This window comes from Hyla sarda, chromosome 3 (assembly GCF_029499605.1).
Source record: "Hyla sarda isolate aHylSar1 chromosome 3, aHylSar1.hap1, whole genome shotgun sequence".
NCBI classification, from domain to species: domain Eukaryota; kingdom Metazoa; phylum Chordata; class Amphibia; order Anura; family Hylidae; genus Hyla; species Hyla sarda.
The window spans coordinates 14,876,832-14,902,277 of NC_079191.1; the positions used below are offsets into that span (position 1 = coordinate 14,876,832).

At 45.9% G+C, this 25,446-nt stretch overlaps 1 protein-coding gene across 8 annotated transcripts in view; it reads right to left on the reverse strand.

Moving 5' to 3' along the window:
* The window catches only part of NCOA1 (nuclear receptor coactivator 1), a 554,024-nt gene that overhangs the window by 252,126 nt on the left and 276,452 nt on the right, over positions 1-25,446 (reverse strand). For 5 of the 8 annotated variants that reach the window (XM_056563800.1, XM_056563799.1, XM_056563798.1 and 2 more), the window contains exon 1: positions 1,474-1,591. The exons of 2 other annotated variants lie outside the window; for them this stretch is intronic. The gene's annotated coding sequence lies outside the window, so the exon portion shown is untranslated. Of the gene's footprint in view, positions 1-1,307; positions 1,412-1,473; positions 1,592-25,446 lie in introns of those variants that run through there. One more of the 8 variants, XM_056563795.1, reaches the window with a different exon arrangement.

The window sequence follows — 25,446 nt, forward strand, 5'->3', positions numbered from 1 at the left end:
ACGGGCCAGGAAAACATCAACATGAAGCGGCGGCGACTACAGAGACAGACGGGGCCTCACGTGCCGAGCACTACGACTCCCACCGGGCGTATGACCGGACACTCCACCCTATACAACTGCATTACCACACCAGGGGGACTCAACCCGCTGCAGAACTACAACTCCCAGCATGCCCGGACAGCCGAAGGCTGTCCGGGCATGCTGGGAGTTTTAGTTTTGCAACAGCCGGGAGACCCTGCTCTATAGACTGAAACCATTACGGGGTTAAAATTCCCTTCAGATCCACCCCCCCCCCCCTCCTCTCCTTATGCTGCACCTGCCTGGCACAACACATGTGCTTTGCTTTGCAGAACTGCGGCGGGTGCTGCTTTTTTTTTCCCCCTTTTTCTTTTTTTTCTATTATTGACCGATAAGGCCTCCGGTGCGACGAGGGTTAATCCGGTTGCCAGAGATGATTCAAAACACATTAATCTTCTGGAAAGCCAGGCACTGGCCTACTTACGCCTTCCCCTGCCAAGGGGGGGGGGGGGGGGGGGGGGTCAATTCTCTAAAGAACGGTGATTTTTGTCAATCCTCAAGGGTTAAAAACCTAAAACACTCCCTCCTTCTCCCCCCCCCCCCCACGTATTAGAACTGCAAGGGTTAAAAATAAATAAAATAAAACAAACAACACATAAATCAATTAACCAAAGAACTGTCATTCAGCCCCAAGCACTTGCACGCCAAGGGTTAAAATCCAAAAGCAAAACGGTCCAGACGGGGCTTTCATCCCTTTCTAACCTTCATCAGGGGGGGGTTACCCCCTGTTTCATGCCATACCATACCCTCTATGGGCATATCCATTAAACCATTATTTATTTTGATTATATATATATATATATGGGGTGGATGGAGCAGCTCTGCAGGCTTGCAAGAGTTAACTGGGGGGGCAGTTAACTCTTGCAAGCCCCCCCCCCCCCCCAATCCTAAATCAAAATAAATAAAGCATGTTCCATAATGCAGAGACATCACGCGTTACCCTCCCCTTAACCCCTTCTTTGCCCCTTAAACAGACCAGGCCGACGGCCGACCGACGATGACGACGACACGACCGACATGTCGCGCCGAGCTGGGAGGCATGTCTGAGCCCTCGTCTACTTGAAATAAAAACATTTAAAAAAATTTTTTTTTTAAATTATTAAAAAATGTTTTCTTAAAAAGCTGCAATGGTGACGAGCACCCCATGTGCCCCCCATGTCGGTACAAGTCAGTCGTGCACGATCAGCATTGTAACTTCAGTATAAACATGGCTCCAATCCATACTTTACCCCCTTTCCATACGTCTTCTTGCTCCTCCTGCACAGTCGTGGGGGGGGGGGGAAAAAAAAAAAAAATTTGCAAAAAAATAAAATAAAGAATCGCTGCATCCGGGCCACCCGTCCAAAAAATGCCCAAAAAACCCCCAAAAGCCCTCGAAGGCGATGAATATCTTACATTTGCCCAAGTAATCCGGCCGATAGCGCTCGTCTGCAGATCAGGGATAGGGGCAGTCTGCTTTGTCATTGAGGCTGTCCTGGATATTGCTTCCTTCTCTCAACGTTTGGCTTTTTTTTTTTTTTTTTTCAACCTCCTTCCCGGTGAATTCTGGGTAAACTGGCTACACAAGTTCCTACTCATAGTGTTTACAATTGCATCACAGAAGCTGCAGCTCCACGCCTTTTAAAGGGCCAGCTGGGGAAAAAAAAGGGTCTGAGCAAAAAAAAAAAAAAAATATTGAAAAAAATTTAAAAAACAACAACAACATTCTTTAATCTAAACCAAATAATAATAATAAAAAAAAAATTATTAAAAAGCTTTACGTTGCTGGTTCAACATTAGAGAAAAAGTTTAACGTGAATATTTGAGATTCTATTTTTTGTTTTGTTTTTGGAGATAGGGAATTTCTTGACACGTTACTGAAGGCGACATGATATTATGTAACAGGAAAAAAGGTGCAGGGTCAGCAAAAAAAAAAAAAATTTAAAAAAAATGCAACGTTTAGTCATTTTTCACAAGAAAAAAAACCAAAAAAAGAAAATTAAGGTTTAATTTTTTTTAACTTTCACATTTGTTTACATCTTATTTAGATGCATTTAAATAAAAAATAAAAAAGTTGTTGATTTTGTTTGTTTTGTATCATGCTAATCTTCACTGGACTAAGGCTGGGTTCAAATCACGTAGAGATGAGCGAACTTACAGTAAATTCGATTCGTCACGAACTTCTCGGCTCGGCAGTTGATGACTTATCCTGCATAAATTAGTTCAGCTTTCCGGTGCTCCGGTGGGCTGGAAAAGGTGGATACAGTCCTAGGAAAGAGTCTCCTAAGACTGTATCCACCTTTTCCAGCCCACGGGAGCACCGGAAAGCTGAACTAATTTATGCAGGAAAAGTCAGCAACTGCCGAGCCGAGAAGTTCGTGACGAATCGAATTTACTGTAAGTTCGCTCTTCTCCAGAGAAAACGTATGGAACGGTATTGAAAACGGTATACATAGGCAAAGCATTGCAAACCGTATGCACCCTGATGTATACGGTTGCGTACGGTTTGCTTGTAATACGCTTTTTAACAGTACTCCAAACCGTATTGCAACCGCACACTTTATTTTTAACATGGACGTCAATGGGAAACGCACATGTATACTGTTCCATACGGCAAAACCGTATGCGTTTTTTTTAACATGCTCATTTGCATCCTAAAGTGGATAGAATTTTCAAAAACTTTTTTTTATATAAAAACGGTCGGAACTGTATGTACTTTTAAAAACAGTATACGGTTTACTTTTTTCCCCCCATACTGTTCCATCCGTTTTATTCCCCATACGGTTTTTGATAGAAAACGTATGCAGAAACCGTATTTTAAAAACGTGATGTGAACCCAGCCTAATACAGCTATTCAAATGTACTCATATATATATATATACACACACACACACACACACATAAATCTGTGGAAAGTTGGGTTCCTTACTCATGGTCAAACTATAAGGTCATATATAGACAAATGACCATCACTTATGTTTTATAATTTGCATGTTTAAAGGGGTTATCCAGGAAAAAACTTATATCAACTGGCTCCAGAAAGTTAAACAGATTTGTAAATTACTTCTATAAAAAAAAAAAAAAAAAAAAAAAAAAAAAAACATTGTCATCCTTCCAGTACTTAGCTGCTGAAGTTGAGTTGTTTTGTCTGGCAACAGTGCTCTCTGCTGACATCTCTGCTTGTCTCGGGAACTGCACAGAGTAGAAGAGGTTTGCTATGGGGATTTTCTTCTACTCTGGACAGTTCCCGAGACAGGTGTCATCAGAGAGCACTTAGACAGAAGAGAACAACTCAACTTAAGCAGCTCATAAGTACTGAAAGGATTAAGATTTTTTTTATAGAAGTAATATACAAAATTTGTTTTACTTTCTGGAGCCAGTTGACATATAAGTTTTTTTTTTTCCCTGGATAATCCCTTTAACTTACTCAATTGTAATAAACTGCTATTTATGAATTAAATGATAAATATATATAGTATTGTAATATTTGAAGATAAAAAATATGATATATTGTAAATATCTATGGGGGAGATTTATCAATACCTGTAAAAATTTTTTTAACAAGGCCTCTGCAAAATGAAAGACACCATCTGATTGGTTGCTATTAGAGATGAGCGAACTTACAGTAAATTCGATTCGTCACGAACTTCTCGGCTCGGCAGTTGATGACTTATCCTGCATAAATTAGTTCAGCTTTCCGGTGCTCCCGTGGGCTGGAAAAGGTGGATACATTCCTAGGAAAGAGTCTCCTAGGACTGTATCCACCTTTTCAAGCCCACCGGAGCACCGGAAAGCTGAACTAATTTATGCAGGATAAGTCATCAACTGCCGAGCCGAGAAGTTCGTGACGAATCGAATTTACTGTAAGTTCGCTCATCTCTAGTTGCTATGGGTAGCCTCTCCTCTGCACAGGTATTGATTAATCTCCCCACTATATGTTTATCTGCTTTTCACATCCATTGATCTTTTATAATTTCTAGTTTTTTACATAACCTTTATGAACTTTTGCACAAATGTAACTTTGTTATACTCTTGTAAACCTAGGTTGGCTCTACAGTCAATAAAGTAAAAAGGTTTATGTGTTCAGCCATTCCGAAACATCTAACCCTCTAAAATGATTAAAAAAATAAAAAAAGAAGGGAATCCCACCAATACAATACAGTGGTCCCTCAACATACGATGGTAATCCGTTCCAAACGGACCATCGTTTGTTGAAACCATCGTATGTTGAGGGATCCGTGCAATGTAAAGTATAGGACAGTGGTCTACAACCTGCGGACCTCCAGATGTTGCAAAACTACAACACCCAGCATGCCCGGACAGCCGTTGGCTGTCCGGGCATGCTGGGTGTTGTAGTTTTGCAACATCTGGAGGTCCGCAGGTTGTAGACCACTGTTAGAGGAAGTTGTACTCACCTGTCCCCGCCGCTCCGGACCGTCACCGCTGCCGTCCATCGTTGTCCCCGACGCTCCGGCAAGGCCTCTGCTTCTACGGCAACCGCGCTCTCCGTCGCCACCATCACGTCGATTCGCACGCCGCTCCTATTGGATGACGGGACGGCGTGCGCAGCGACGTGATGACGACGATGGAGAGCGCCGACGATGCAGGGGATCCCGAAGAGGACGCGCCGGAGTCCCGAGGACAGGTAAGTGATCGTCAGCGGACCACACGGGGCACCGTAAACGGCTATCCGGGGGCAGCTGAAGCAGTCTGCGCTGCCGGATAATGGTTTATGCGATGGCCCCGACATACAAAAGCATCGAATGTTGATGCTGCCTCTGAGAGTGATCATATGTTGAAATGATCGTATGTCGGGGCCATCGTAGGTCGAGGGGTCACTGTACATGGCTTGCAACATCCTATTCAACATGAACAATATATCTACTAGAATACTACCTCCTATACACACACACACACACACACACACACACACACACGAGTATATACTATAATACTGCCACCTATACACACACACGTATATATCTACAATAATACTGCCCCTATGTCAGGAATGGGCAGGGAAGGGGTGCACTTGCCCACTCCCTTGTCACTGCCTACTTACGTACCTGCCCTAAACGACAGGTCCGTAACCACGAAGACCGTCCCTTCCTATATACGTGAGGACATAGGTCAAAATAAAAAAAACTACATTAACACAGACTCAAGTCAGGGGACAGTCGAATACAGACAGACTAACAAAGAAAGACTAAACACTCACACAATCACTGAAGCCAGGAGATGTCACAGTACAAAATCATTAATATCAGAGAGAAGCAAAAGGTTCAAAAAGCCAGATATAACAAATACAGACACCCACGAGCTAGACTACAAACTGAGCTCTATAGCAAGCACTGACTAGGAGTAGACTGACAGCTTATATGGAGCCAGTACAGGTGCTGCATGCAATCAAGGTCAGCTGACCAGTCCAGAGAGCCGGGCGTAACCCAGCAACAAAAAACAACAAAGAACCAGTCAGAACCTTTTAACCCTATAGGTTCTGACATCTTATATACAAGAATATAACTGCTATAATACTGCCCTTATACACAAGAATATATCTACTATAATACTGCCTCCTATATACAAGAATATATCTACTATAATACTGCCTCCTATATACAAGAATATAACTACTATAATACTGCCCCTATATACAAGAATATAACTACTATAATACTGCTCCTGTATATAAGAATATAACTACTATAATACTGCCTCCTATATACAAGAATATAACTACTATAATACTGCCCCTATATACAAGAATATAACTATTATAATACTGGTCCTATATACAAGAATATAACTACTATAATACTACTCCTATATACAAGAATATAACTACTATAATACTGCTCCTATATGCAAGAATATAACTACTATAATACTGCTCCTATATACAAGAATATAACTACTATAATACTGCTCCTATGTACAAGAATATAACTACTATAATACTGTCTCCTATATGCAAGAATATAACTACTATAATACTGCTCCTATATACAAGAATATAACTACTATAATACTGCTCCTATGTACAAGAATATAACTACTATAATACTGTCTCCTATATACAAGAATATAACTACTATAATACTGCCTCTTATCGCACATGACTATAAGAAGGCTCGGTAGACTTACAGTAGGTCCTCGTCGGTGATGTAGGTGAAGTACAGGTGACAATGATGAACGCTCGGTGTGTCACCGCCTCGTGTGCCCAGGTATTTTCATTACATACCGCATACATGTAAACGACTCACACCCTCGTCTGATGATTTACCATTGTGGGTCATCATAGTAAAAATTAGGTCAGCTGACATATCCCTGGATGACATATTGTGATGAAGAACAGTCAGGGTAACCTATCTACTAGAGCAGTGGTCTTCAACCTGCCGACCTCCAGATGTTGCAAAACTACAACTCCCAGCAAGCCCGGACAGCCAGTAACAGTGCCCATTTATGGATTTTTGGAGTAAACAGGTGGTTGGGTGGGGGGGGGGGGGGAGATGTCATGGGTCAAAAACTGGTATAGAGAAGTGAGTTTGGCATGTTGAATCATCATAAGCATAGTAGTTTAAAGGGGTATTCTGGTGAAAAAAATGTTTTTCATATAAACTGGCTCTAGAAAGTTAAACAGATTTGTAAATGACTTCTATAAAAAAAATCTTAATCCTTCCAGTACTTATCAGCTACTGAAGTTGAGTTGTTCTTCTCTGTCTGACCACAGTGCTCTCTGCTGACACCTCTGTCTGTCTCAGGAACTGTCCAGAGTAGGAGCAAATCCCCATAGCAAACCTCTAATGCTTCGGACAGTTCCTGGGACAGACAGAGGTGTCAGAAGAGAGCACTGGAACATCTCAACTTCAGCAGCTGGTAAGTACTGGTAGGATTAAAATTTTTAAATAGCAGTAATCTACAAATCTGTAGCCAGTATATATATATATATATATATATATATATATATATATATACTAGTTGAGTACATGGCGTTGCCCAGTTTTTCCTTCCAAATCCTGACCTTCTATTCCGACCTCCTATCCCGACCTCCTATCCCGACCTCCTATCCCGTCCTCCTATCCCATCCTCCTATCCCGACCTCCTATCCCATCCTCCTATCCCGACCTCCTATCCAGTCCTCCTATCCCGTCCTCCTATCCCGTTCTCCTATCCCGACCTCCTATCCCGTCCTCCTATCCCATCCTCCTATCCCGACCTCCTATCCAGTCCTCCTATCCCGTCCTCCTATCCCGTCCTCCTATCCCGACCTCCTATCCCGTCCTCCTATCCCATCCTCCTATCCCGACCTCCTATCCAGTCCTCCTATCCCGTCCTCCTATCCCGTCCTTCTATCCCGACCTCCTATCTCGACCTCCTATCCCGACCTCCAATCCCGTCCTCCTATCCCGACCTCCTATCCCGACCTCCTATCCCGTCCTCCTATCCCGACCTCCTATCCCGTCCTCCTATCCCATCCTCCTATCCCGTCCTCCTATCCCGACCTCCTATCCCGACCTCCTATGCCGACCTCCTATCCCGTCCTCCTATCCCGTCCTCCTATCCCGTCCTCCAATCCCGACCTCCTATCCCGTCCTCCGATCCCGACCTCCTATCCCGACCTCCTATCCCGTCCTCCTATCCCGTCCTCCTATCCCGACCTCCTATCCAGTCCTCCTATCCCGACCTCATATCCCGTCCTCCTATCCCGACCTCCTTTCCCGACCTCCTATCCTGTCCTCCTATCCCGACCTCCTATCCCGTCCTCCTATCCCGACCTCCTATCCCGACCTCCTATCCCGACCTCCTATCCCGTCCTCCTATCCCGACCTCCTATCCCGTCCTCCTATCCCGTCCTCCTATCCCGACCTCCTATCCCGTCCTCCTATCCCGTCCTCCTATCCCGACCTCCTATCCCGACCTCCTATCCCGTCCTCCTATCCCGACCTCCTATCCCGTCCTCCTATCCCGACCTCCTATCTCGACCTCCTATCCTGTCCTCCTATCCCGTCCTCCTATCCCGACCTCCCATCTCGTCCTCCCATCCCGTCCTCCTACCCCGACCCGTAATATGTGCACCAGGTATTGAAATATCTCCAGCCGTACGGAAATTATATGGGAACATACATTTCCCATTGATTTGCATGGGACTTTAAACAAAAACCCCGACCCTCACAAATGGGGGTAGTTAAGGGTAAAATTAACCATCCTATATTTTAAGTGGACATATAAGTAACATGTGACCAAGTATTATGGAAATATCTCCAGCCGTTTGGAAGTTATGCAGTAACATATATTTCCCATTGACTTGTATAGGAATTTAAACATAAGCCCCGCCCCTGGCAAATGGGGGTGAGTAAGGGTTAAATCACCTATCCTATGTTTGTTGTTGACATATAAGTAACATGTGGCCAAGTTTCATGTTAATATCTTTATCCGTTTGAAAGTTTTTGTGGAACATACACACATACATACATACACACATACACACACATACATACATACACACACATACATACACACATACATACATACATATATATACACACATACACACACACACATACATACACACACATACATACATACACACATACATACATACACACACATACATACACACATACATACATACATACACACATACATACATACATACATATATATACACACATACACACACACACATACATACACACATACATACATACATACACACATACATACATACATATATATACACACATACACACACACACATACATACATACACACATACATACATACATATACATACACACATACATACATACATATACATACATACACACATACATACATACATACACACACACACGTTGAGTTATATATATATATCCCTTTAAAATAGCAATCAAAAAAAAGGTTTGTGTCAGGCCCCATAAAAAATAGAAAGAATAACTATACTTACCTGTCCTCAAACCCCCGCTGGCCCTTTTCAGCTTTGTCCGCTCTTCTGATGTACTTGCTTCTCCTTACTTCCAAGACGAGCTCTCCTTGCAGGACCTGCCGCCTCAGCCAGTCACTAGCTGCAGTGGGGTGCTGTTTCCGCCAGTGATTGGCTGAGCTGGCAGGTCCTGTAATAAGCACTCATCACGGTAGCAGGAAGAATCATATCAGTGGGGGACTGGGGACAGGTAAGTATAGTTTATTTTTCTTAATTTTTTTTTTTTACAGGGCCCAGCACTATGTTTTGTTTTTCTTTTGCGCTAGTGCTGGAATACTCCTTTAAAGGAGTACTCCGGAGAAAAAAGCAAACATGTTTTCAAATCAACTGGTGCCAGAAAACTATACAAATTTGTAAATTATTTCTATATTAAAGGGATTGTGCGCTGCCCTGCAGTTCGGAGCTCCGCTCAGAGTCCGGAAGTTCATTACTCCGAACGCTGTGTGCGGGCTTCCGTGTTCGCAGCCGCCGGGCGTGACGTCACGCCCGGCCCCTTAGTGACGTCTCGCCCACCCCCTCGTGACGTCTCGCCCGCCCCCTCGTGACGTCTCGCCCGCCCCCTCGTGACATCTCGCCCGCCCCCTCAATGAAAGTCTATGGGAAGGGGGCACGACCGCTGTCACGCCCCCTTCCCATAGACTTTGGTAGAGGGGGCGGGCGTGACGTCACGAGGGGGCGGGCGAGATGTCACGAAGGGGCCGGGCGTGACGTCACGCCCGGCGGCTGCGAACACGGAAGCCTGCACACAGCGTTCGGAGTAATGAACTTCCGGACTCTGAGCGGAGCTCCGAACTGCAGGGCAGCGCACAACCCCTTTAAAATCTTAATCCTTCCAGCACTTATCAGCTGCTGTATGATCCACAGGAAGTTGAGTAGTTCTTTCCACAGTCTGACCACAGTGCTCTCTGCTGCCACCTCTGTCCATTTTAGGAACTGTCCAGAGCAGGAGCAAATCCCCATAGCAAACCTCTCCTGCCCCGGACAGTTCCTGACACGGACAGAGGTGGCAGCAGAGAGCACTGTGGTCAGACTGGGAAGAACTACACAACTTCCTGTGGAGCATACAGCAGCTGATAAGTACTGGAAGGATTAAGTTTTTTATATAGAAGCAATTTACAAATCTGTATAACTTTCTGGCACCAGTTGATTAGAATTTTTTTTTTGTTTTCCTCTGGAGTACCCCTTTAAGTCTCTTCTAGAGAATAGGAACACGCTCTCTAGGGATGATAACCCCTATAAACCTACGACTTTGTTACAATTATATCTAATCCCTACTTACATCTGGACTGGATACAAATTCATATATTTTAAAGACTACCTCTCATGATCTTGTTACATTTTATAATCCTCCCAGGTCACTGCCCCCATCATGATAAACCACCCCCGGCCTTTATTTTTTATTATTTTTTAGTTTTCTACATTGATATTGCTCTGTATTTACTGCTCAGTCAGATTCACAGACTGGGAAGGGGCGTTCCCCAGCAGGCGTGACCTCATCTGAAGCCATACAGGGGAGAACTTCCTCCCTCAGTCTGCTACACACAGCCCGATGCAGTTCAGTGTGAGATGAGCTATGATTGGCTAAGGCTGCCCTCACACCCCCCTCAGCACTCCAGACTGCATTTCCTGATTTTGGACTTCTGCCAGGCCAGCAGGAGTCCAAAATTTGTGCAAGAAATGGGAGGGAAATGTGCGCTGGACAAGAAGGGAGACACCTAGTGGCAGCTTTTTTAAACACAAATAAAACATAGAAAACTTCATTAAAAAAAAGAAACAAAAAAGTAGATTAGAAAGATTTTTTTTATTTACCATAAGGAGTGCAATAGCAAAAAATAGTTTTAATGAGAGTGCCCAATAAACCAAACTGATACATTGTAGCAAACTATCAAGAAAGCAGAGATTTGCACTGTTATCTATAAGAGAGGATCAGAGTTATCCAACCAGTGTGCCTCCAGCTGTTGCAAAACTACAACTCCCAGAATGCCAGGACAGCCTTCGGCTGTCCGGGCATGCTGAGAGTTATAGTTTTGCAACAGCTGGAGGCACACTGGTTGGGAAATAATGGTCAAGATTAAATACAGTTTTACTAAAACCTCAGTTGTGAAATGTTTTAGATTTGTCTCTGTATGTAAAATGTTGTCAATTTTCTAAAGATCTGCTTGCTGTCTGTGAACGGAAACGTTCTTGTTTCTATTCAGTGCCCAGAAACTTTAAAGGGGTATTCCAGGAAAAAACTTTTTTTCTTATATCAACTGGCTCCAGAAAGTTAAACAGATTTGTAAATTACTTCTATGAAAAAATCTTAATCCTTTCAATAATTATTAGCTGCTGAAGTTGAGTTGTTATTTTCTGTCGGGCAACAGTGCTCTCTGCTGACATCTCTGCTTGTCTCGGGAACTGCACAGAGTAGAAGAGGTTTGCTATGGGGATTTGCTTCCACTCTGGACAGTTCCCGAGACAGGTGTCATCAGAGAGAACTTAGACAGAAAAGAACAACTCAACTTCAGCAGCTCATAAGTACTGAAAGGATTAAGATTTTTTAATAGAAGTAATTTACAAATCTGTTTAACTTTCTGGCACCAGATGATTAAAAAAAAAAAAATCCCACCGTAGTACCCCTTTAATTACTTTAATTGTGTAATACCCTATTTGTCCTGTGGTGGCACTGCAGGGAAATTGATCCCTTAATGCCAGGTTCTTCATCAGATCATAACTGATTGCTAAGGTTTCGAGCAGTAGAAAAACTTGTTGGGTTGGGGTTCACCCTGTGTGTGCGTATACGCCCCCATTTTGCTTTTATTAGTGCATTCAATGGATTTCTTAAAGGTCTCTGTAAAAGGAGTGGTCCTATATTCTATTATGAAATTCTCTGGTAACGGGTGGTCCTTGATTTGGGACCACCATCCAATAGCCAGTGTAGAGTAGCTACAAAGATTAAAGGGGTTATCCAGGGAAAAACTTTTTTATATATATCAACTGGCTCCAGAAAGTTAAACAGATTTGAAAATGATTTCTATTAAAAAATCTGAATCCTTTCAGTACTTATGAGCTGCTGAAGTTGAGTTGTTCTTTTCTGTCTAAGTGCTCTCTGATGACACCTGTCTCAGGAACTGTCCAGAGTAAAAGCAAATCCCCATAGCAAACCTCATCTACTCTGTGCAGTTCCCGAGACAAGCAGAGATGTCAGCAGAGAGCACTGTTACCAGACAGAAAAGAACAACTCAACTTCAGCAGCTGAAAATTATTGAAAGGATTAAGATTATTTAATAGAAGTAATTTACAAATCTGTTTAACTTTCTGGAGCCAGTTGATATATATAAAGTTTTTCCTGGAATACCCCTTTAATAGACCCCTTTAAAGGACCCATCACATCTGTGTATAACATGAACTTCTATGTAATTCTCTTTTTCACCTGTGGTGGCACTGCAGGGAAATCGATTACTAAGTGTTAGGTTCCCCCCCACAGATTACAACTGATTACTAAAGGTCCCAGGACCATAATATGTCTCTCTTTGGGGGACATGAAAAATCTAAAAATTGTGTAATACCCTATTTGTCCTGTGGTGGCACTGCAGGGAAATTAAGCACTTGATGCCTGGTTCAATCATTAGATCAGAACTGATCGCTGAGCGTTCAAGCTTTGGGAAAACTTGTGATCAGATGACTTTCTGGGGACTCTCCTAAAAAGGGGGGTTGTCAAAGCGGAGAGCCCTTTTTAAGGGGTACACCACTGCCCCAGCATCCGGAACGTTTAGTTCAGAACACTGGGTGCGGGGGTCGTGACGCCACACCCCCTCAATGCAAGTCTATGGGAGGGGGCGTGACATTCGTCACGCCCCCTCCCATAGACTTGCATTGAGGGGGCGTGGTGTGACATCACGACCCCCCGCAGCCCGTACCAAGCATTCAGAACTAAACGTTCCAGACACTGGGGCAGTGGAGTACCCCTTTAATCCCTGACATATCAGAGAAGAAAGTCCACAGCTGGAATGAATAGCCTGGCCGGGTTGTCCTTAAGAAAATATGTTTGTAACCTTCAGATGCAGATTTAAGCCATTTATCAAGCTCTCGGCTTATCCTGAAGGCCGATAAGAATCATTGGAAATCCATCGGAATGGTCAGCGCCGAAGTTGTTAACACCTACGAGACAAAGCGAACGCTAATCCACCGGGCGACAATTATCACCCACACAATGAGGAAAACAAAGTTTACTTCAAAGGCAAAGATAAGACTGTTTACCCTGAAATAGAAGCCTCAGGGCGGCCAAACAAGACATCAGAAAGTATTCATACCCCCTCAGTTTGTTATGTTGCTCCTTAGGCGAAAATCAACAGAAATCCAGTTTACCATCATTCTGCCCTAAATATCCCATAATGACAAAGTGAAAACAGAGGTTTAGAACTTTTTGCAAAAAAGTGGAAAAACTATAATCTTGCAGTGACATAAGTATTCATACCCTTTACCCAGTTAAAGACCCTTTGACAGTGATTCCAGCCTCCTGGTTTCCCCCAGACATGATGCTGCCCCCACCATGATCACTGTAGGGATGGTATTGGGCAGGTGATGGGCAGTGCCTGGTTTCCCCCAGACATGATGCTGCCCCCACCATGATCACTATAGGGATGGTATTGGGCAGGTGATGGGCAGTACCTGGTTTCCCCCAGACATGATGCTGCCCCCACCATGATCACTATAGGGATGGTATTGGGCAGGTGATGGGCAGTGCCTGGTTTCCTCCAGACATGATGCTGCCCCCATCATGATCACTGTAGGGATGGTATTGGGCAGATGATGGGCAGTGCCTGGTTTCCCCCAGACATGATGCTGCCCCCACCATGATCACTGTAGGGATGGTATTGGGCAGGTGATGGGCAGTAGATGGTTTCCCCCAGACATGATGCTGCCCCCACCATGATCACTGTAGGGATGGTATTGGGCAGGTGATGGGCAGTGCCTTGTTTCCTCCAGACATGATGCTGCCCCCATCATGATCACTGTAGGGATGGTATTGGGCAGGTGATGGGCAGTACCTGGTTTCCCCCAGCCATGATGCTGCCCCCACCATGATCCCTGTAGGGATGGTATTGGGCAGGTAATGGGCAGTGCCTGGTTTCCTCCAGACATGATGCTGCCCCCATCATGATCACTGTAGGGATGGTATTGGGCAGGTGATGGGCAGTGCCTGGTTTCCCACAGACATGATGCTGCCCCCACCATGATCACTGTAGGGATGGTATTGGGCAGGTGATGGGCAGTGCCTGGTTTCCTCCAGAAATGATGCTGCCCCCACCATGATCACTGTAGGGATGGTATTGGGCAGGTGAGGGGCAGTGCCTGGTTTCCTCCAGACATGATGCTGCCTCCACCATGATCACTGTAGGGATGGTATTGGGCAGGTGATGGGCAGTGCCTGGTTTCCCCCAGACATGATGCTGCCTCCACCATGATCACTGTAGGGATGGTATTGGGCAGGTGATGGGCAGTGCCTGGTCTCCTCCAGACATGATGCTGCCCCCACCATGATCACTGTAGGGATGGTATTGGGCAGGTGATGGGCAGTGCCTGGTTTCCTCCAGACATGATGCTGCCCCCACCATGATCACTGTAGGGATGGTATTGGGCAGGTGATGGGCAGTGTCTGGTTTCCCCCAGACATGATGCTGCCCCCACCATGATCACTATAGGGATGGTAATGGGCAGGTGATGGGCAGTGCCTGGTTTCCTCCAGACATGATGCTGCCCCCACCATGATCACTGTAGGGATGGTATTGGGCAGGTGATGGGCAGTGCCTGGTTTCCTCCAGACATGATGCTGCCCCCACCATGATCACTGTAGGGATGGTATTGGGCAGGTGATGGGCAGTGCCTGGTTTCCCCCAGGCATGATGCTGTCCCCACCATGATCACTGTAGGGATGGTATTGGGCAGGTGATGGGCAGTGCCTGGTTTCCCCCAGACATGATGCTGCCCCCACCATGATCACTGTAGGGATGGTATTGGGCAGATGATGGGCAGTGCCTGGTTTCCCCCAGACATGATGCTGCCCCCACCATGATCACTGTAGGGATGGTATTGGGCAGATGATGGGCAGTGCCTGGTTTCCCCCAGACATGATGCTGCCCCCACCATGATCCCTGTAGGGATGGTATTGGGCAGGTGATGGGCAGTGCCTGGTTTCCCCCAGACATGATGCTGCCCCCACCATGATCACTGTAGGGATGGTATTGGGCAGATGATGGGCAGTGCCTGGTTTCCTCCAGACATGGTGCTGTCCCCACCATTATCACTGTAGGGATGGTATTGGGCAGGTGATGGGCAGTGCCTGGTTTCCTCCAGACATGATGCTGCCCCCACCATGATCACTGTAGGGATGGTATTGGGCAGGTGATGGGCAGTGCCTGGTTTCCCCCAGACATGATGCTGCCCCCGCCATGATCACTGTAGGGATGGTATTGGGCAGGGGATGGGCAGTGCCTGGTTTCCTCCAGACATGATGCTGCAGTAGGTCCCAAGACCAGAGGAGCGGTGGTCGGAGCACTGAAGTGGGGCAGTACACAGACATACAGCCTCCAGCCATACACTGTATATGGCTGAAGGCTGTATGTCTGTGGGGGAACTATACTACCAACCTAATGTGGGGTCACATGGATGTCCTGAATTTGAGAGGGGGGGGGGGGGAATTAATCTGTGGGGGGGCAATTACCCCGTTGCCCCCCCCCATGATCCGCCACTAAGCAGCCCGCAGGGGCCCCCTGGGGGATGGGGGCACTGGGCAATTGCCCGGTTTGCCCCGCCTTAACACCGGCCCTGGCCCCCACCATACTTCACTGTAGGGGTGGTACATAGTTCCGAGGAGGCTTCTTTATTCTGTAAAGCCAAGATTGTGGAGGCTGCAGTGATGGTTCTGGACCTTCTGGAAGCTTCTCCCATCTGCACACAGGATCTTTGGAGCTCAGTGACCATTCAGTTCTTGGTCTCCTCCCTTACCAAGATCCTTCTCCCCCGATTACTTACTTTGGCTCTAGGAGGAGTTCTGGTTGTTCCTTCTTCCATATAAGAATTATAGAGACCACTGAGCTCTTGGGAACTTTCAGAGCAGCAGAAATACACAATCCTGTCTCTGAGCTCTACAGGCAGTCCTTTCTTCTTTGTGATTGCTCTGATATACATTGTCAGCTGTATATAGACAGGTCTGTGTCTTGTCCAATCAGATGAATTTACCCCAGGTGACTCCAACCAAGGTGGAGAAACATCTTCTAGATGATTAGGAGAAATGGGAGGAGCCAGAGATAAATATCAAGTGTAAGAGCGAATTTAAGTTGTTTTCTTTTTACTACATTTCCATATGTTTCTATAATTCTGTTATCATTTTGTCATTATGGGGCATTGAGTGCAGAATGATGGGAAACACTCGATTCGTATTCTATGTTAGCACAAGGAGCAACATAACAAAATATGAAAAAAGGGTGAAAGGGTCTGAAGACTTTCCGAATGCGTTGTACATGGCCAGAAAACCCCCCGATGGGGCACCATATGTCATCATGACCAGAACCTTCGTATGGCCCCATATCTGATGAGTTTTACAAATGACTGTATTCAATTATATTGGTTTTCCCAATGGGAAAATGATATAGGGAGGTTGGGATCGTGCCTGGGGATAAGGATGAGGACTTTGGTTTTGGGGTTGGGAATGGTTATTGTGATACAGTATATGGCAGTGACATGAGGTATAGGGATAATAGACAGACTATTGATGAGAATATTACAGTAACATAGGGCAATGGATGTGATAGAGATAATAGTAATGGAAGATAGCCGTTGGCTAGGAATGATGTGATATGGAGTATGGAATCATGACTATGGGATGGGGAATGGGTAGGACCTCCATATAGGGAAACAGGATGACTATAATCATGTAGAATGGGAATGACGGTTGCGAGATGCCTTTGACAACATAATCAACTCTGTTATCTAGAGTCAAAAATTTCAAAAAAGTCCAATATTCCATAAGTGGTGGTGGTGGAGGGGGGGGGGGGGGGGTCGTCCTTGTTCTACTAGACTGGGAGCCATCAGTCATTCCTAAGGAACATCTCATGGGGTGCAGAGGAGCATCTTGGTATATATATCCAATGGAGATCTTATCAAGAGTGAAGACATTGAAATATTCCGAATTCCATCACCTCTCGACATCCCTAGAAGAATTGGGGAATTGGCCTTGACTTGGTCTAAGACAAACAGGAGAGAGACAACAAATCTCTGAGACAAGGACACGCCAGCATCTACTTCACCCTATAGCAGTGAAGTCAAACAGTTGCAAAACTTCAACTCCCAGCATGCCCGGACAGCCGTTGGCTGTCCGGGCATGTTGGGAGTTGAAGTTTTGTAAAATATGTAGGGCCATAGTTTGAGACCACTGTCCTATGGTATTTACGTATATGCTTACGTCCTAAGAGGCCAAACTGTTGTGGCCATAGACGAAAAAATTCTTATAGGGGGATGGGAGAAAATAGGGCAGAGAGGCTTTACACATGAAGAGTATAGAGCTTAGAGGTTTGCCAATAAAAAGAACAGGAGAGAGCTCCACCCAGGAGGAGAACACTGCATGGAAGCTCCACCCATGAAGAGTAAAGGGCACTGAGACGATGAGGTATTAAGGAGAACAAGATAAGGGAGTTGAATTCATAAGAAGAACATGGCAGGGGGTGCACCCATAAAGAGAACAGGAGAGAGCTCCACCCTAGAGGAGAACACTGCATAGAAACTCCACCCATGAAGAGTAAAGGGCACTGAGACTATGGGGTTTTGAAAAGAACAAGGTTAGAGGGTTTCATTCATAAAAGGAACATGGAAGGGGCTTCACCTATAGAGAGCTCCACCCAGGAGGAGAACACTGCATTTAAGCTCCACCCATGAAGAGTAAAGGGCACTGAGACTATGAGGTATTGAAGAGAACAAGGTAGGGTGTATTATTCATAAGAAGAACATGGCAGGGGCTCCACCCATAAAGAACAGGAGAGAGCTCCACCCAGAAGAAGAACACTGCATAGAAGCTCCACCCATAGAGAACAGGAAAGAGCTCCACCCAGGAGAAGAACACTGCATAGAAGCTCCACCCATAGAGAACAGGAGAGAGCTCCGCCCAGGAGAAGAACACTGCATAGAAGCTCCACCCATAGAGAACAGGAGAGAGCTCCACCCAGGAGAAGAACACTGAATAGAAGCTCCACCCATAGAGAACAGGAGAGAGCTCCGCCCAGGAGAAGAACACTGAATAGAAGCTCCACCCATAGAGAACAGGAGAGAGCCCCGCCCAGGAGAAGAACACTGCATAGAAGCTCCATCCATAGAAAACAGGACAGAAGGTCCAACTGATAAAGAACAGGACATGGAAACTCCACACAAGAAGGGAAAATGACAAGGAGCCTAACCCCCCCCCCCCCCTCTCCCAAAAAAAAATAAAAAAGTAGGGCAGAAAGGGTCCATCCATGAAGAGAACATGGGATCATGCACCCATGAAGAGTAAACAAAACTATGACTCCTCCAATATCAGGTTAAAACTGAAATGTCCAGAGCAGGAGAGGTTTGCTATGGGGATTTTCTCCTGCTCTGGACAGTTCCTGACATGAACAGAGGTGTCAGCAGGGAGCACTTTGGTCAGACAGAAAAGAACAACTCAACTTCCTCTGTAGTATACAACATCAGATAAGTACTGGAAGGATTTAGATTTTTATATGCTGTAGAGGTAATTTATAAATCTGTATAACTTTCTGGCACCAGTTGACTTGAATATTTTTTTTCCCTCCGGAGTACCCCTTTAATTATTCTTCTTAAATATACTTGAGAAAAACCCTGTAGACATGTAGTGGTTGGTCCATTCACAAGTGATAATGGACAGGTATAGTTACTGTGGTGTCACGGTACCGTATTGCATACCGTACCTTGTATGGTGGTCCCCAAAGTCAGAGTTACTACGTTCAGGTAGGGTCCCCCAGGTGGGGCAGCCCCTAGTCGCCTCCTCCTTCTCTAATTTTATAATGTTTATGTATACATATTTAATAATGGGTATATTTAATATAATGCATATTAGTATACTTACCTTTGTAGCATCGCAGGACCTTCGGTCATGTGACTATGTTAATTCCTCTATGGTATGTTGGAGGACCTTTGAGGGTCCTTGGGTCACATGATTGCCCATAACCCTTTGTAAAGATGATTGACAGAAGTACCCGACCAATCAGCTTAAGGCTGTAGCCAATGATCGCTCTCTTGGGTTGCTGCTCTCGTGGATGCCGGACTATCAGGACGGATCTGCGCAACTTACAAAGACACTATAGGCCTGAAGCCTGCCGGCCTCAGCCTCAATCAAACCGTGAGTCCTAAACTAAATCCCCGCTAAAGCTAGCGTGACTGCTGGACCTCAAATAAAGCCCCTAAATCCAGCGGAACAGTGCATATCAGTTTACGGACTCTAAAACGCTTAAGGTCCCAACCACTGTCAATCTCTAAAAGACTTTGCCTGTATAGAGACTGTTCCGGTTATGAAGCTTGCATAAAATCTTCAGTAAAAGTTCCGACTGTTTTCAGCAAACTCTCCGGTTGTGGACATCCAATTATTCTATACCTCCCTATCGCTCTTGGGAAGGGTGGCGGTAGGACAAGAATACAGAGAAAAGCCCTCACCCTGGCATCACGAATAGAAAGGGTTAATCAGACACCCTTTAATTACCGCACAGCTACACCTCATATACCCTACACCCCTAAGCTATCACATTACTTTCCACCTTCACCAATACCACGTCTTTGTTCTAAGATTCTGGGAGTTTTCAAGGTAACATTCTTTCTGTTCTGCATCAAAGACTTAAAGGGGTATTCCAGGAAAAAACTTTTTTATATATCAACGTTAAACAGATTTGTAAATTACTTCTATTAAAAAAAATCTTAATCCTTTCAGTACTTATGAGCTTCTGAAGTTAAGGTTGTTCATTTCTGTCTAAATCCTCTCTGATGACACCTGTCTCGGGAACCGCCCAGTTTAGAAGAGGTTTGCTATGGGGATTTACTTCTAAACTGGGCGTTTCCCGAGACACGTTTCATCAGAGAGCACTTAGACAGAAAAGAACAACCTTAACTTCAGAAGCTCATAAGTACTGAAAGGATTAAGATTTTTTTAATAGAAGTAATTTACAAATCTGTTTAACTTTATGGAGCCAGTTGATATATAAAAAAAAGTTTTTCCTGGATAACCCCTTTAACCCCTTAACGACGCAGGACGTATATTTACATCCTGCGCCGGCTCCCGCGATATGAAGCGGGATCGTGCTGCGACCCCGCATCACATCGCGTCGGTCCCGGTGCTCATCAATGGCCGGGACCCGTGGCTAATACCACACATCGCCGATCGCGACATTGTGCGGTATTAACCCTTTAGAAGTGGCGGTCAAAGCTGAGCGCCGCTTCTAAAGCAAAAGTATCCCGGCTAGTCAGTCGGGCTGTTTGGGACCACCGCGGTGAAATCGCGGCGTCCCGAACAGCTTATAGGACATTGGGAGGGCCCTTACCTGCCTCCTCGGTGTCCGATCGACGAATGACTGCTCCGTGCCTGAGATCCAGGCAGGAGCAGTCAAGCGCCGATAATGCTGATCACAGGCGTGTTAATACACGCCTGTGATCAGGATGAGAGATCAGTGTGTGCAGTGTTAGGGTACGTTCCCACACGGCGTACTTTGCTGCGTATTTGCTGCGTATTTGGTGCTGCGTATTTTCCTACCCATTGACTTCAACAGAGAAAATAAAATACGCAGCAGCAAATACGCAGCAAATACGCCGTGTGGGAATGTACCCTTATAGGTCCCTATGGGATAACAGTGATCAGCATAAGAGATCAGTGTGTGCAGTGTTATACGTCCCTATGGGATAACAATGATCAGTGTCCCTATGGGACCTATAACACTGCAAAAAAAAAAAAGTAAAAAAAAAGTGTTAATAAAGGTCATTTAACCCCTTCCCTAATAAAAGTTTGAATCACCCCCCTTTTCCCATAAAAAAAATAAAACAGTGTAAATAAAATAAATAAATAAACATATGTGGTATCGCCGCGTGCGTAAATGTCCGAACTATAAAAATATATCATTAATTAAACCGCACGGTCAATGGCGTACGCGCCAAAAAATTCCAAAGTCCAAAATAGCGTATTTTGTTCACTTTTTATACCATTAAAAAATTAATAAAAAGTGATCAAAAAGTCCGATCAAAACAAAAATCATACCGATAAAAACTTCAGATCACGGCGCAAAAAATGAGTCCTCATACCGCCCTGTACGTGGAAAAATAAAAAAGTTATAGGGGTCAGAAGATGACATTTTTAAACGTATACATTTTCCTGCATGTAGTTATGATTTTTTCCTGAAGTGCGACAAAATCAAACCTATATAAGTAGGGAATCATTTTAACCGTATGGACCTACAGAATAAAGAGAAGGGGTCATTTTTACCGAAATATGCACTGCGTAGAAACGGAAGCCTCCAAAATTTACAAAATGGCATTTTTTCTTCGATTTTGTCGCACAATGATTTTTTTTTCCGTTTCGCCGTGAATTTTTGGGTAAAATGACTGATGTCACTGCAAAGTAGAATTGGTGAGGCAAAAAATAAGCCATAATATGGATTTTTAGGTGGAAAATTGAAAGGGTTATGATTTTTAAAAGTTAAGGAGGAAAAAACGAAAGTGCAAAAACGGAAAAACCCTGAGTCCTTAAGGGGTTAACATGTCTCCACTTGGCATGTAAGGATAGCATAATGCAGTGGTCTTCAACCGGCAGACCTCCAGATGTTGCTAAACTACAACTCCCAGCATGCCCGGACAGCCGTTGGCTGTCCGGGCATGCTGGGAGTTGTAGTTTTGCAACATCTGGAGGTCCGCAGGTTGAAGACCACTGGCATAATGCATCTTATTTTGTATATATTTTTTTTTAAGTTCTCATCACTTTCCATGAACTAGAAAACTGTGTGAGCAGGTATTGTGCGGCGTCTGTCACCAGAGCGGATTAAATATAGTATTCATGTCCCCAGACACATCGCTGTCTCCCACACGAGGTGCTGCAGTGCGGATTTCTCAAGGGACGAACAAGTCAGGATAACATATAGACATCTTCCGGTAGTGAGGGTCTATCTCAAGGCTAAGGCAACACCGCTACTTTAGTGGGGACTCTAAACACACATTACAACAAAATGGAGGCAACAGCTAGATGACGCCAAGGTATCGGCATCCATGTGACCTTGCAAAATCTCCCGCTTGTCATCTAAGGTCTTAAAGGGGTACCCCGCTGGAAAAGATTTTATTTTAAATCAACTGGTGCCAGAAAGTTTAACAGATTTGTAAATTGCTTCTATTTAAAAATCTTAAATGGGTTATCCAGGAAAAAAAACTTTTTATATATATATATATATCAACTGGCTCCGGAAAGTTAAACGGATCAGTAAATTACTTCTATTAAAAAATCTTAATCCTTTCAGTACTTATGAGCTGCTGAAGTTGAGTTGTTCTTTTTCTGTCTAAGTGCTCTCTGTTGACACCTGTCTCGGTAACCGCCCAGTTTAGAAGCAAATCCCCATAGCAAACCTCTTCTACTCTGTGCAGTTCCCGAGAAAAGCAGAGGTGTCAGCAGAGAGCACAGTTGCCAGACAGAAAACAACTCAACTTAAGCAGCTGATAAGTACAGGAAGGATTAAGATTTTTTAAATAGAAGTAATTTACAAATCTGTTTAACATTCTGGAGCCAGTTGATATAAAAAAAAAAAAAAAGTTATTTCCCGAAATACCCCTTTAATTCTTCCAGGATGTCACGATTCCGGCTGGCAGGAGGTGGATCCTCTGTGCCAGAGAGGGATTGGCGTGGACCGTGCTAGTGGACCGGTTCTAAGTCACTACTGGTGTTCACCAGAGCCCGCCGCAAAGCGGGATGGTCTTGCTGCGGCGGTAGTGACCAGGTCGTATCCACTAGCAACGGCTCACCTCTCTGGCTGCTGAAGATAGGCGCGGTACAAGGGAGTAGACAAAGCAAGGTCGGACGTAGCAGAAGGTCGGGGCAGGCAGCAAGAATCGTAGTCAATAAGGCAAGCAGGAGGTCAAGTACACGGTATGGATAATCACAGTAACGCTTTCACTAGGCTCAAGGCAACAAGATCCGGCAGGGGAGTGCAGGGGCAGAGGTAAGATATAGTCTGTGAGCAGGTGGAAGCCAATTAAGCTAATTGGACCAGGCACCAATCATTGGTGCACTGGCCCTTTAAGTCTCAGGGAGCTGGCGCGCGCGCGCCCTAGAGAGCGGAGCCGCGCGCGCCAGCACATGACAGCAGGGGACGGGAACGGGTAAGTGACCTGGGATGCGATTCGCGAGCGGGCGCGTCCCGCTGTGCGAATCGCATCCCCGACGGCCATGACAGTGCAGCGCTCCCGGTCAGCGGGACCGACCGGGGCGCTGCGGAGAGAGAGACGCCGTAAGCGCTCCGGGGAGGAGCGGGGACCCGGAGCGCTAGGCGTAACAGTACCCCCCCCCCCTTAGGTCTCCCCTTCTCTTTGTCCGGTAACTGCCTCCCCTGGGATGAGGACACCGGGAAAGAATGGAGGGATTCCTCAACGGCAGGCAGTACAGCAGGAGTGGGAATGGGGAGGGAGGGCAGAGGGCGAGGCCTGGCACGGGGCAGTGTGACACCAGGACGGGGGCCATGAGGAGGCACCGAGGCTTGCCTGACTGGACTGGGAGGGGGGGAGAGGCACTTCTTATGGCAGGACGGCAGACCGGTTACAGGGGGAACCACAGGGTCACGGCAGGGAGTACTGGGAACCGGTTTAAGGCAGTCCTTGAAACAAGAGGAACCCCAGATCTTGATCTCCCCTGTGGACCAATCCAGGGTTGGGGAATGGTGTTGAAGCCAGGGTAGTCCAAGGAGAATTTCGGAAGTGCAATTGGAGAGGACCAAAAACTCAATTTTTTCGTGATGAGGTCCGATGCACATTAGGAGGGGCTCCGTGCGGTAACGCACGGTGCAATCCAACCTGACACCGTTGACCGCGGAAATGTAGAGTGGCTTGACGAGACGGGTCACCGGGATGCGGAATTTATTCACCAAGGACTCACGAATAAAATTCCCAGAGGCACCAGAGTCCAGGCAGGCCACGGCTGAGAGGGAGGAGTTGGCTGAAGGGAAAATCCGCACGGGCACCGTGAGACGTGGAGAAGCAGACTTAGACTCAAGAGACGCCACACCCACGTGAGCTGGGTGCGAGCGTGCGTTTCCCAGACGTGGAGGACGGATAGGGCAATCCACCAAAAAATGTTCAGTACTGGCACAGTACAGACAAAGATTAGCTTCCCTACGGCGATTCCTCTCCTCCTGGGTCAGGCGAGACCGATCCACTTGCATGGCCTCCTCGGCGGGAGGCCTAGGCATAGATTGCAACGGAGACTGTGGGAGAGGTGCCCAGAGATCTAAGTCTTTTTCCTGGCGGAGCTCTTGATGTCTCTCAGAAAAACGCATGTCAATGCGAGTGGCTAGATGAATGAGTTCATGCAGGTTAGCAGGAATTTCTCGTGCGTCCAGAACATCTTTAATGTTGCTGGATAGGCCTTTTTTAAAGGTCGCGCAGAGGGCCTCATTATTCCAGGATAGTTCAGAAGCAAGAGTACGGAATTGTATGGCGTACTCGCCAACAGAAGAATTACCCTGGACCAGGTTCAGCAGGGCAGTCTCAGCAGAAGAGGCTCGGGCAGGTTCCTCAAAGACACTTCGAATTTCCGAGAAGAAGGAGTGTACAGAGGCAGTGACGGGGTCATTGCGGTCCCAGAGCGGTGTGGCCCATGACAGGGCTTTTCCAGACAGAAGGCTGACTACGAAAGCCACCTTAGACCTTTCAGTAGGAAACTGGTCCGACATCATCTCCAAGTGCAGGGAACATTGCGAAAGAAAGCCACGGCAAAACTTAGAGTCCCCATCAAATTTGTCCGGCAGGGACAAGCGGAGGCTAGGAGTGGCCACTCGCTGCGGAAGGGGTGCAGGAGCTGGCGGAGGAGATGGTTGCTGCTGTAGCAGAAGTTGCGACTGAAGTTGTTGCACTATGGTGGACACTTCCGACAGCTGGTGGGTTAGATGGGCGATCTGTCGGGCTTGCTGGGCGACCACCGTGGTGAGATCAGAGATGGAAGGCAGGGGAACCTCAGCGGGATCCATGGCCGGATCTACTGTCACGATTCCGGCTGGCAGGAGGTGGATCCTCTGTGCCAGAGAGGGATTGGCGTGGACCGTGCTAGTGGACCGGTTCTAAGTCACTACTGGTGTTCACCAGAGCCCGCCGCAAAGCGGGATGGTCTTGCTGCGGCGGTAGTGACCAGGTCGTATCCACTAGCAACG